The 9,447-nt window shown below is 38.7% G+C and overlaps 1 pseudogene; it reads left to right on the top strand.

Moving 5' to 3' along the window:
- Positions 1–545: 545 nt before the first annotated feature.
- LOC127116495 (uncharacterized) lies at positions 546–645 on the top strand (annotated as a pseudogene).
- Positions 646–9,447: the final 8,802 nt, after the last annotated feature.

Consider the following 9,447-nt stretch of genomic DNA (forward strand, 5'->3'; position numbering starts at 1 on the left):
TAGGATTTGGTTTCTGATATCCCGGAGGTATAGATGGGGTTTGATTCGGAGACTGTCCAGGTGCGTATAAAGCATTATTACTCTTATATGAAAAGTTTGGATGGTTCTTCCAATTTGGGTTATAGGTATTCGAATAGGGGCTTCCTTGAGCATAGTTTACTTGCTCTGTTTGGATTCCAGTCAAGAGTTGACATTCCGTAGGAGTGTGGCCTTGGATTCCACAGACCTCGCAATTCTGAGTCATAGCAACCACGGCGGTTGGTGGTGATACGTTTAAACTTTCAATTTTCTGGACCAAAGCATCCACTTTTGCATTAACGTGATCAAGGTTACTTATCTCGTACATGCCAGTTTTCGGTTGAGGTTTTTCCACTGTTGTTCGTTCGGTTCCCCACTGATAGTGGTTTTGGGCCATGCTCTCGATAAGCTGGTAAGCATCAGCATAAGGTTTGTTCATTAGTGCACCACCTGCAGCGGCGTCTATTGTTAACCTTGTATTGTATAAGAGACCATTATAAAATGTGTGAATTACTAACCAGTCTTCCAAACCATGGTGTGGGCAAAGTCTCATCATGTCTTTGTATCTTTCCCATGCTTCGAAAAGAGACTCGTTGTCTTTCTGTTTAAATCCGTTTATCTGGGCTCTTAACATAGCTGTTTTGCTTGGCGGAAAATATCGGGCAAGAAAAACTTTCTTCAACTCGTTCCATGTGGTGACTGAGTTGGAAGGTAGAGATTGAAGCCATCTTCTAGCGCTATCTCTTAATGAGAAAGGAAAAAGACGAAGTCGAATTGCCTCTGAAGTGACACCATTAGCTTTAACAGTATCAGCATATTGAACAAATATGGATAAATGAAGGTTTGGATCTTCGGTAAGATTTCCAGAGAATTGGTTCTGTTGCACAGCCTGCAACAGTGAAGGTTTAAGTTCAAAGTTGTTTGCTTCGATTGCGGGCGGAGCAATACTTGAATGCGGTTCATCTTGCGATGGAGCGGCGTAATCTCTAAGAGCACGAGCTGGTTCTGCCATCTCGGTTAAAGAAGGAAAAATGTTTTTGATATCAGGAAGGTTTATAGGAGGGAGATTGTTTTCAGCACGATATTCCCGAATTCGTCGTAAGACTCGGAGATATAGTTCGATATCGTTGATTCGTAAATAGAGCGGTTCGCCTTGAGAGCGAGTGCGTGGCATACAAATCAACGAAAGAAAGAATAGAAGGAAAAAGAAACCTTAGTCTCTACAGCGTAACGGAAGAGTTACGATATCGATTGAATAGAAGTCCCCGGCAACGGCGCCAAAAACTTGATCGCTCGACTGTGTGAGTCGAGAATGGGATACAAACTGCAAGTGCACAGTTCTATCGCGTAGTTTTAAAAGATATCGATCCCACAGGGACTTATGAATCGATGTACCGTTATCTAAGGTTACTATGTAAATCTAAGGTGAAAATGTTTGATTGTTTGGGGAAAGGAGCTAAGAGCTAAACTAAGATCTAGATTAAATATTAATAAAACGGATATCGGTATGTAGTTCGTCAAAACTAGGGAATCAATTCCTTGTCGGTCTCTCGGTTTTAAAATAAATCGTTTCGACTAACTTTATTGGTTAAAGGTTTTATCTCAAACTCTCGCTCTGTTGAAGAAACCATGATCTTATGTTAATGTTGCTGTCACTTATAATTAAGTCAAAAATCATATTTTGAAAACAATAAAGTTGCAGAAACTCTTTTTAAGAAAATACTGACCGTTTTAAACACCCTTATCTCAAACTTTCGCTCTGTTGACTTAGGTTATACAATTAAATCTAAATGCTTAACTCTCGTCCTCACATTCAATCTTTAAAAATACTTTTTGGAAAAAGGTCAGAATTTAATTAATTCTAAAACTTGCTCTCGCCCTGAGATAGATTTAATGACTAACTTACACTGTCCAGTTAAAACCTCAAACTCTCGCTCTGTTGGTTTCAACTTCTTTATGTCTTTTACTTTTGTAAAAAATCTTGTTATTAAACCTGTAAGTTAAGACCATAAAAAGATTGATTCTAATTTTAAGTTTGAATAGACCGACTTAGTTTTGATCCCTCTTTCTGCTTACTTTACATACCGATACCTAGGCAAATTAGCCAGACATGCTAAATAAATAAGAATCTATATCATGCATAAACAGACTCATTCCAGGCATGCAATGTAAATAAACAGTAGAATAAAACATTAAAAATTAAATAGCTATTAAAGAACCTGAATGCGTAATACAATGGTCTTTGAACACTCCTCCACAAGCCGGTAGGATTTGTTCTTCGATTCTTCAATTAAACGGTAAATTAAATCAAGGAAATAAAAAACTCGAATATAACGTAAGGTTAAATCCGGTATAAAGTTGCCCAGTAGTTTCCGGTGTAGAAACTACTACGCGAAAAATATCTAAAAGCTAAGAACGGGGAAAATAAATTGCAAGGGAAAAAGAAAACAAAGCTTGCAAAATAAAATAAATAAAGTGGACGATGCTGGAAAGGAAGAAAAATAGGCAAAGGCGTGAAAAATAAATTTGGCAGAGCTTCCGCAAAACTGAGCGTGCAAAAACTCTCCCTCTTTTGGTTTGTGAGATGGCTATTTATAATAGCCTTGGTAGCAGCATTCCGTTTCTCCCATTCTTCAGCGTGGCTATATCCACGGCGTGCATATAGGAGACCAACTCCTTAACGTTATTCTTCAAGTCCTTCTGAGGGCGATACTTGCGCCACAAAGGTAGTGGGGTTGTGTGACGTTCGTCACACCATGTGTGACGTCCGTCACAAAGCTACTTCGCGTGACGCTCGTCACGCGTCCTGTGACGTCCGTCACAGGCACAGCATTGGTGACTTGTGCGCTTTGGGCTGGGCTTTGGCCTTTGGTTCCTTTTCTCTCCTTTTTGTTGCTTTTTACACCTCCTTTTCTTCCCTTTTTCACTTTTGCTTCAAAATGGGTACCTGATGTAAATAGAAAAGAAATACTGCATAATATCTGATGAAATGGGATAAATTAGCGTAAATGATAAAATAATTTAATTGAATTAAGTCTTAAAAAGCGATATAATTTCGTGTTATCAATGTTTTCCAAAAGGTATCATATCACTTGGCACCCTTTGCTAGTAGAAAAATTGGACCTGAATGGTTTACCCAACAACTGCCCTTGGAAATGCAGAAGGATGAGAATATATTTTTGGATGTTTGGGAATCATTTTTAACCCCCAGGCTCCTTTTTTCCCATCATAACGCAACCAAAACCCAAATAGCTTTGATAGTCTACCAACCCACTCTCGTTGCTAGGCAGTTTGGCTTGATCCAAATAAAACCTCGACCTATCTTCCCAAAGAAAGGATTTATCATCTTTTACAACTCCCTTCATAATGAAGATGAGAGCAACGAGCTGTCGAAGAAGCTAACTGATGATTCTCTTGATATTCGACCAGTGATCTTTCGACCATCTTTTCTCTGTACTCCTGAGTTTGATGAGTGGTGGAAGGATTATTATTCTACCATATTTTTTGACGTAACAACCTTCACCCCACATTTAACAAATGCTTTTGCTTTCGTGCAGGATCGGACCAAAAAAGGTATTCAAAGACACATTAAAGAAATACAAAAATTTCAAAAATATTTCGAAACCGTGTATAAACCTGATGATCTTAGTCGAACCATACGCGAAGCAGTAGTAGAATTAAAACATAAATTGACGGAGAGGTTTGAAAAATTGTTATTTCCTTCACATGTTCGACCAGAAGCGCGCTATGACCTGGCTTTCAGCTGTCATCCACCAAAATTTCCTCTTCTACCAACTGCTGAGTTTGGCGTGGCATTAAGCCCTCCATTTCCAGATTGGTTCGTTTGTGGGGACTATATGAAAATTCTTCGTCAACATTACAAAAAACCTGCTGAGCGTGTGGTTCCGACTAAGTATCATCTGGACGATTACCAAGGACACCTTCATATTGGAATAAAACACGTTCGCGTGGAAAGTCCCATTCTTGAAGGTGTTAACAGAAAACACGATTTTTCTTTTGTTATTCTAACTGTATTATCATGTATTTCTTATATTTGTTTCTAATTTTCCTTTCTTTCCTTAGCCGTAAAGATCCCTACCAAGAAAGCTTCCGTCGAAGCGTCACCAGGTGCTGCTAAGAAACCTTCGACAAAGGTACAAACCTCACCCTTTTCATTTATTCTTTTTCTTTTTAAGAAATTAACCGGCTTTGGTCTGCATGACTAGGTAAGTCGAAAGCCCCCACCAGTCCAAAAAAGAAAGAAAGAAGAGGAGAGAGTTCCGAATGAAGAATCTGGTGATGAATCTCCAGAGCCACACCCCTTCCTCAGAAGAAGAAGAAAATGAAGAGGGTCTTTTCCCAAAGATCCATTGTTAAGTCAACTAAAAAAGATTCTTCAAGTACTCCAACCGCCAAACTTTAGTCGAAGGATACAGAGAGTGGGAAATCTAGTTTTAATACTGAGATTCCTGAGGTAAATCCTTATTTCGACTATCTATATTCATCTTCATTGCATTTCTTTCTTCTAACTTAGAATTATTTTCAGAAACAATTGGCTGTCGAAGGAAAACCTACAGATAAAAACAAACCAAAACCTGATAGTGGTTCTGCTCTCAAAACTGTCAGCTCGACGTCCACTTCTCCGAAGGATTCGACAAAAGGATCAACAATGGAGATGGCGCAGACAAAAATTAATCCTGAACCTGAGAAGACTCTGGAAGAGGCAGTCCAAGAAGAAGATATCCCCAAAAATGATCATGACAGACAGGCTGTAGCAGAATTCGATGCTACAATGAGTGAAGCTTCTGAAGATGATTCTCCTCCTCATCCAGGATTAAATGCTGCAAATAAGGGCGATGACACTGACATGGAAACTGAGGTCGAAGATGACCATGAAGAAGAAACTGCTAAAGATGAGGATGACCAGTCAAAACAACCAGATGCTGGTCAAACTTTAGGGCGAAGCACTCAACCCGCTCCTGACCAGATCAAAGGAAGTGCCATATCAACTGGTTCGACTGGTTTCTCTCGCGAAGAGCTTGAAAGTCTTAAGGTGCAAAGACCCTTAGAATATCTGAAGGCCATGCTTAGCGCTCGTCATAATTTTCAAGATTCTTCACAAAGCAGTTCGACTACCTCTGGGGCCACTTCTGAAGCGCAATCTCTTGACAACATCTTGACCAAGATTAAGATGAAAATCCTTGACGTTGACTTGTTCAAAGTTTTAGAAGAAAACGCCACTGCTCATATTGAACTCAAGAAGATTTTGAAACAAATAAACGTCTTGGAAACTTCTGCTGAGGTTGGCGACTGCAGACCTTCATCGTCAACAAGATCTCTCCCAGCAAATCTCAACAAAATCCAAGACTCAAGTTGCTGAATGGGCTGTTGTTGCTACTTCGACTGACGAAGTTTCAAAGCTGCAGCAACTTTCTGAAACTTATATCAAAGAAGTTGCTGCTTGTGATGATAACATCCAGAAATGGGAGAAACAAATAGCTGTTCTTCAAGAAAAAATCTCCCAAGAGAAAAAACGCAGAGCATCCATACAGCAACCTAAGCAAAATGAGATTGACGACGAACTAAAGGTGGGTATTCGACATGCAGAAAGGGCTCAGCAACTTAGTCAAGAGATTGAGACTCTCTCTACCCACAGAAGTCTTTGTGATCATCGACTCCAGTTTCAGAAAAAGAAATTTTCCACATTGAAGGAAACTTTTGCTAGTATCAAATTGTAGTCAAATTAGTTTAACAATTCTCAGCCCTTTGAGGCTTTCTTTGTAATAACTTTGGTGCCATTTTTGTTTGGCAAAGCTATCACAATTATTTTCACAATTATTCTACTGCTATTTTTACTTCTTGCAATATTGGCTTATATTTTTTCAAATACTTGCCATTTATCTTTAAGATTCTCTCGTCTTTTCCTATCTCTTCAATCTCATATGCACCATTTGAAAAACTTTTCAAAATCTGGAAAGGTCCTTCCCACTTAGGAGACCATTTTCCCATTAATCTATCTTTTCGATCCATAGGAAGGATTACTTTCTAAACAAGATCACCAATTGAAAAGGTCTTGAATTTTACTTTCTTATTATAAAACTTTTCGACTCTTTCTTTTTGTCTCTTTATTAGATCCAGCGCACACAACCTTTCTTCGTCTAAATCAACTAATTCTTCCATCATCATACTCCAATATATATCTGATGGGATTTCATGATGCCTTTGAACTCTAACTGATTGCAAATATATTTCGACTGGTAAAACTGCATCATGTCCATAGGTCAACTTAAATGGAGTCGAATTCGTTGCTTCTTTTGGAGATGTTCGACAAGCCCACAAAACTTGATCTAAAGTTTTATGCCAGTTTTTAGGTTTTCTCCCCACATGCTTTTTGATCAAATTTATCACTACCTTGTTGGCTGCTTCAACTTGTCCATTGGCTTGAGCATAGTAAGGTGACGAAGTAAGGAGTTTAAATCCTGTTTCTTGTGCAAATTTCTGCATATTTTTACCAGTGAACACATATACTTGATTTGTTGTTATTGTTTATGGTATCCCAAATCTATAAATTATGTGCTTTTGGATAAAATCTATAACTGCTTCTTGATCTACATTTACCAATGGTATGGCTTCAATCCACTTAGTAAAATAGTCTATTCCAACCAAAATGTACTTTTACCCTTTTGAAGAGGCTGGTCAAATTTCACCAATCAAGTCTAAAGCCCAACCTCTAAATGGCCAAGGCTTTATAATTGAATGCAACTCACTTGCAGGAACATGTGGTATGCCTGCATGTACTTGACATTCCTGACACCCTTTTGCAAATTCGACACAGTCCTTCAGCATTATTGGCCAATACATTCCTTGTCGAAATAATAACCATTTCATTTTATGACCTGCTTGGTGTGCGCCACACACTCCACTGTGCACATTCGACAAAGCTATGTAAGCTTCATCTTCACCTAAGCATTTCAACAAGACTCCTTCTGTAGTCTTTTTGAACAATTCGTTTCCAACAAGTACATAACTTAAAGCTCTGTATTTTACCTTTCTTTCGGCTTTCTGATTTGGGTCTTGTAGATAATCCTTGATGGGCTTTCTCCAGTCTTCAATTCCTGAATCATCTATATTGAATATCTCAAAATTTTCTTCGTCACCATATCCTAATCTTATTGACTCCAAATCTGATGGGGACAATTTGGTAGATATGACTCTTCCTCTGACTTCAATAGCCTTTTCTAACTTTTCCTTCGACACTTTGTATCCAGACGCAAGTTGAGCGAGGTCATTCGCCTCTTGATTCTCCACCCTGGGAATGTGCCTAAAGGCCACATTGTCGAATTCCTTGAGAAGTCTATTGGCCATTACAAAGTACATGATTAAATTTTCTTTCACACACTTATATTCTTTGGTCAACTATGTTATCACCAGTTCAGAGTCACCCAATTTCAACAATATTTCAAGTCCAGCAATCAAAGCTTCATATTCTGCTTCATTATTTGAACACAAACTTTCAACTTTGTACTTGAACTTTGTTGGAATTCTGTCAGGAGAAATAATCAACATCCCAACACCAGTTCCATTCTTATGACTGGAACCGTCGAAATACAGTTTCCATGGTTCTAATTCGACATACTCTACATTTTCATCTATAGAGTGGTCAGCTATAAAATCAGCAACGACTTGTCCTTTCACAACCTTTAAAGGCAAATATTTCAAGGAATATTCTGTCAATGCTAAAGCCCATTTTCCGATTCGACTATGTAAAATAGATTTAGATAACATATATTTTACTACGTCGAAATGAGAAGAAATGTATACATCAACAGGCTTTATATAATGCTTTAATTTCATACAAGAGAAATATACACATAGACATAGTTTTTCTATAATACTATATCTAGTTTCAGCATCATTTAGGACTCTACTGAGATAATAGATGGCTCTTTCGACGCCATTCTCATCTTCTTGGCACAACATACTTCCTAATGTTTTGTCTGATGCCGAAATGTACAATCTCATACTTCTTTTTCTACAAGGAGATATTAGAATTGGAGGGCTAGCCAGGTAATCTTTGATTTTGTCAAAGGCAGCTTGTTGTTCTTGCCCCCATGCAAAATCTTCCTTCTTTAGTCGAAGTAGAGGAGAGAAGGCTTGCGTTTTTCCACTAAGGTTGGAGATAAACCTTCTGAGAAAGTTGATTTTCCCCAGCAGAGACTGCAACCCCTTTTTCGTTGATGGCGCTTTCGCCTCCATTATGGCTTTGGCTTTGTTTTCATTTATTTCGATCCCCTTCTTGTGGACCACAAAACCTAAGAAATCACCCGCCTGCACACCGAAAGCACATTTAAGGGGATTCATTTTTAAACCAAACTTCCTCATCCTTTCAAAGGATTGTCGAAGATGGTCTATATGACTTTTCCCTGGAACAGACTTGATCACAATATCATCAATGTACACTTGCATGAAAGTTTCAATAAAGTCATGAAAAATGGAATTCATAGCCCGTTGGTAAGTTGCTCCAGCGTTTTTTAAACCAAAGGGCATTACTACCCATTCGTACGTTCCTATTGCTCCAGGACAACGGAAAGTTGTTTTAGGAACATCTTCTTCAGCAATAAAAATTTGATTATAGCCAGAGTATCCATCTAGCATACTTAAATACTTGTGGCCTGCTGCAGAATCTATAAGCATTTCTGCCACTGGCATAGGATATTCATCCTTTGGGGTAGCTGAATTTAAGTCTCTAAAGTCAATGCACACCCTAAGTTTGCCATTTTTCTTAATTACAGGAACTATATTTGCAATCCATTCAACATACCTGGTTATGCAGATGAACTTGCATTTTAGAAGTTTTTCAACCTCTTCTTTTATTTTCGACAGAATCTCTGGCGCGAAGCGTCTTGGAGTCTGCTTTACTGGCTTCTTTCCTTCCATTATTGGCAGCTGCAATTCAACCAAACTTCTATCTAAACCAGGCATCTCGTCGTAATCCCATGCAAAGCAGTCTTTGAACTCTTTCAGCAACTGGACTATTTCGACTTTGAATTGGGGGTCCATCTTTGCGCTTATGTAGGTTGGTCTACTTTCTGCCACTAGTCCTAAATTTATTTCTTCTAATGTATCCTGCGCCACCATCTTCACGTTAGTTGACACTGGATCTTTTTCGAACCCCAGAGGTTCGTCATCATAAATGGCGTCAAGCTTTTGGTGTTGCCACTCGCCCATCTGGTTGTTACCATAATCTTCTGCAACGTCTCTTTTGGGGACATTGTTCGTTGGAATTTTCTTTGTTGGCTTCGACAGCCATATATTTTACTTCGTCCTCAAGGGCCTCTTTGAGTTTGTTTTCGGCTATGTAAGCCGTAATTCTTTCGAGCGCTGATTCTTTACTCATCATCATCAAATTCGCTTCCCCATCCTGTTGGC

Source organism: Lathyrus oleraceus, chromosome 1 (assembly GCF_024323335.1).
Source record: "Lathyrus oleraceus cultivar Zhongwan6 chromosome 1, CAAS_Psat_ZW6_1.0, whole genome shotgun sequence".
Taxonomy (NCBI): domain Eukaryota; kingdom Viridiplantae; phylum Streptophyta; class Magnoliopsida; order Fabales; family Fabaceae; genus Lathyrus; species Lathyrus oleraceus.